The sequence below is a fragment of the Pteropus alecto genome, unplaced genomic scaffold (genome assembly GCF_000325575.1).
Source record: "Pteropus alecto unplaced genomic scaffold, ASM32557v1 scaffold98, whole genome shotgun sequence".
NCBI lineage: Eukaryota > Metazoa > Chordata > Mammalia > Chiroptera > Pteropodidae > Pteropus > Pteropus alecto.
The window spans coordinates 11,046,665-11,051,309 of NW_006443570.1; positions in this window are offsets into that span (position 1 = coordinate 11,046,665).

A 4,645-nucleotide genomic window follows, 5' to 3' on the forward strand; every position below is an offset into this window, starting at 1 on the left:
ATCATCTCAATAAATGCAGAAGCAGCATTTGAAAAATGTCAACACCTTTTTATGATAAAAACACTCAAATTAGGATTAGAAAGGAATCATTTATGAAAAACACACAGCTAAAATCATCCTCAATGGTGAAAAACTGAAATCTTCCCTCAAGATCAGGAATAAGAAAAAGATGCCCATTTCACCACTGCTAGTCAGTATTGTCCTGGACGGTGTAGTCAGAGCAATTATGCAAGAAACAGAAATAAAAGACATTTATATTAGAAAGAAAAAAGTAAAACTATCGCCATTTGCAGATGATAGGATTCTATATGCAGAAAATCCCACAGAATCTACAAAAAAAAAACTATCAGAGGTAATAAGTATATTTGGGATCTTTCAAATGTCCAAAATCAACACACAAATGTTACCTGTGCTTCTATAAACAAGTAAAAAATATACATAAAAAGAAGTTTAAAACTTTCCATTTAAAATACCTGCGAAAATTTTAACAAAGAAGGTGAAAGAGTTATACACTTGAAAACTACAAAGCATTGCTTAAAAAAATTAATCGAGACCTAAATGAATGAAAAGACATCTCATATTCATAGATCAGGAGGCTTAATTGTAAGATAGCAATACTCCCCAAAGTGATCTACAGATTCAGTGCTATCCCTATCAAAATGTTAATGGCTTTTTTGCTTTTGCACAAATGGAATGAATATCCAATTTTCAAATTTATATGCTATTACAGGGGGCCCCAAATAGCCAAAATAACTTAGAAAAAGAAAAAACAAAGTGGAGGATTCACTTTTCCTAACTTCAAAATTTACTACAAAGCTACAGGAATCGAAACAGTGTGGTACCAGCATAAGGATAAACACATAGATCAATGGAATAGAATTGGGTTCAGAAATAAACAAAACATCTAAGGCCAATTAATTTTCTTTGCAATGGAGCCAAGGTTGTTCAATGATGAGAAACAGTCTTTTCAAAAATGGTGGAGACAACTGGGTGACCACATGCAAAACAGTAAAGTTGGATGCTTATTTCACTCCATATATAAAAATTAACTCACTATGAATCAGTTATCTAAAATAAGAGCTAAAACTATAAAATAGAAGTAAACCTTTGTGATCTCAAATTTGTCAGTGGAGTTTATATTTGACATGAAAAATGTGAACAGAAATGACTTCATAAAACTAAAATCTTATGTATATCAAAGCACATTATATGAAGAAAAAACCTACAGAATGGGAGAAAATATTTGTAAATTGCACATTATAATGATCTAATATCCAGAATATTAAAAAAGCTAAAAACTCAACAACAAAAGACAAACAATCCAATTTAAAAATGGACAATGAACTTGAGCAGATGTTTCTCCAAGGAAAATATACAAATGGTCAACAAGCATTTAAGACAACAACATGTTAAGACAGTCAAAACCACTGATCATTAAGGAAATGCAAATCAAAACCACAGCAAAATTTCAATTCACTCTCATTAGAATGGTTAAAATAAGAAGACAGATAATAAGAACTGCTGGTGATGATGTAGAGGAATCATCACTGCTACACTGCTGTTGGGAAAATAAAGTGGTGCAGACACTGAAAAACAGACGGGCTGTTCCTTCAAAGGTTAAACATAGAGCTATCACGTGACCTCGTATTTCCACTGCTAGGTATACACCCAAGATAATTGAAAACATATATTCATACAAAAAGTTGTGTACAAATGTTATAGCAGCATTGTTTATAATAGTAAAAGTGTAGAGACAACCCAAATGATCAAGAACTGATTAATGGATAAACAAAAGTGGCCTATTCATACGATGGACTATTATTTGGTCATAAAAAGGAATAAAGTATTGATACATGCTACAACATGGATGAACCTTGAAAACGTTATGCTAGTGAAAGAAGCAAGACATTGAAGACCACATATTATATGGTTTCATCTGTATAAAATGTCCAGAATAGGGAAATCCATAGTGATGAAAAGTAGACTAATGGTTGCCAGGAGCTGGAGAGAGAACAGAATGGGTAGTGACTGCTAAATAATATGAGGTTTCTTTTCTGAGTGATGAAAATGTTCTGGAGTCAGATAGTGGTGATGGTTACACAAGCTTGTGAATATCCAAGAACCCACTGAGCTGTGCTCTTCAAAATGGTGAATTTTATGGTATATGAGTAGTATCTTGAGGGCAAACTTAGCTGATTTATATTGGGGAGGTCACTATGGCTATAAAAGAACAGATCAGAGGTTGGACAGAGACACACCTTAACAACTGTACACGTGAAAAAACTTCAGAGTTTACTTGTAGAGGGCATGACCTAGACCATGTCCTAGGACATAACTTACTTTTGCAGCTACAGTGGTGAGAGGGGAGGGTGGAGCCTTACAGAGCACATATGGTGACCTCAAGGGATATGGATCCTGTAAATTTCCCCAAGAATTCATTTTCCATTAGGGCTCTTACCTGCTTCATCTGGTCCTATGATCAATGCCCCTGAAGAGTTTATAATGACACATCTGATGCAACAGCTTACATACTTTTTAATAACTCCCATTGCTCTTGCCCTCAGCAGCCTGAACCAGCTCATTTCACAATCTCAGGCTGTTTTGATCCCCAAGGAATGTCTCTTCCTTTAAGGTGAATCCTATCTGTGATCTTGGTCTGAGACAGGCCAGGAGAAGAATGGAGCTTCAGGAGAAGGGTGGCCTGGAAGATGGGAGGCTCTAAGTCCACTTGGCCACATTGGGCTGGAGGTAGGTGATGGTCCCCATGACCTTCCCATGGACACTAGGAAGGCTCCTGTCAAAGACTATTGTACGATAAGCATGGGTTGGAGAGAAGGTATAGGAAAGTCATTGGGCCAGAATGCAAGGGGAATGTGATTTGGGGGTCAGTTGGGTTTATTTGGAATTAAGACATTTGTCTGTATTGCCTAATGTATTGAGTGGGATTTAGATCAGAAGGTAGGAGGGAGAGCAGAATGGAGACACCACTGGTTTCTCCCCCACCTCCCACATGCACACTACAGCTTCCTCCCACGCCTAGGAGAAAACAATCCAGGCCTTTCTCACACTACCCATCCTCTGATGTTTCCCTTTTAATCCTCTTTTATTTCTCCACCTCTTTCTCTTGCCTGCTGCCTCTCCAGGTTTTCATTCCTTTTCTAGTGCTATACCTCCATCATATCCTTCCTTAAGTCCTTTGCTTAATAAAAGCTGTTAATACTCCCAAGATGACCACCGGCGAGATTCACTCTCATTTTTGGAACCACGTGTTCCTTTTCCCTTCCTCTCTCTTAATCCAGTGCGGACTGATTGCCTGAGAGAGAGACAGATGGGAGACAAGATTAAATATCAACAGAAAGGGGTTCGGAACCTTTCTTTACCCCATATACGTCCATGTCCTTTCTTTATGTCTCTGTTTTCTTTCCCATCTAGAATCCCTCTAAATCTATGCTCTATGCAGGTAGATGGAAGAATCATTTCCCAAGATTCTTATAAGTTTGTGGAAGGGATGCTGACTATGCTAAGATGATGCTTCCAGGTTCCTAAGTCTGGCGATGCTGGGAATTAGGATGCTTGAGTTCTCTTCAAGGTCCCTGAAACTGAAATCTTCCATGAAGTGACTACTCACTCTCTTCCCACCTGTCTCAGTGGTCTGGCCCATCCTAGCCTTCCATCCACTATCAAGCTATCAAACATTCTTTTGGGAACCATCTATGAGAAAGGTTATACGTGCATTAGGAACTGTATAGTGCTAAACATATCAGACATTACAAGCCCATGTGAGGTGACACAGCCATCCTTATGGAAAATTACCAGTACATGGCAATGTATGAAGAAGCTAATTACCCTTGGGCCTTGAAGGAGAGGAACAGGATGGCAAAGCAATGCGGGTTGGGCACTGGCCTGATGAGAAGCATTGAGGCCTGAGGAACTGAGGCGGATATCAGTCTGTCGAAGCCAAGGATTCTTAGGGGTGAGCAAGTAAGACGAGAAGTACAGTTAGGATGCCATCCTGGGACTCACCAACCTGGTTCAGAGTCCCAGCTTTGCTGCTTATTGTCTGTGTGACCTGGGGCAAATGATTTAACCTCTTTGAGCCTGAGACTACTTATCTGTAAAGTGGGGATAATTAATAGTACTTATTATACTTTATAAGTGTGAGAATGATGTATGAGAATTAAACAGGCTAATGCTTATAAAATGTTCAGCCTAGGGCCTAGCACAGAGTAAACATGCAATAAATATTTGCTACAACAATGACAACAATTACTACTACAAGTACAATTAATGTTTGACTGCTTCGACTGCTGCTGAGTGGCAGATGGGTCGGCAAAGAAAGATAAGACCCAGTTTATGTGGAAGCACTCAAAAACCCATGAAGCATGAATTCTTTCTGTAGACAATGAAGAAGCAAGGAAAATATTTTTTGAGGAAATAGAAGTCAATTTTACTGGGTTCAGACCTGGAGTCCACAGGGTCTGGAGGACCTCTGTGCACTTGTCAATTTTCTTCTTCTTTTTGTCCTATTTCTGTAGCCTCACAAGCGGTGTCGTTGTTGTTGTATGTTTTCATTTGTTTGTTTGTTTTCTGGTGATGAATCTTGGCCTTCTTCCTCTGTTCCTCCAGAGTGGCTGTCCCTGCCACC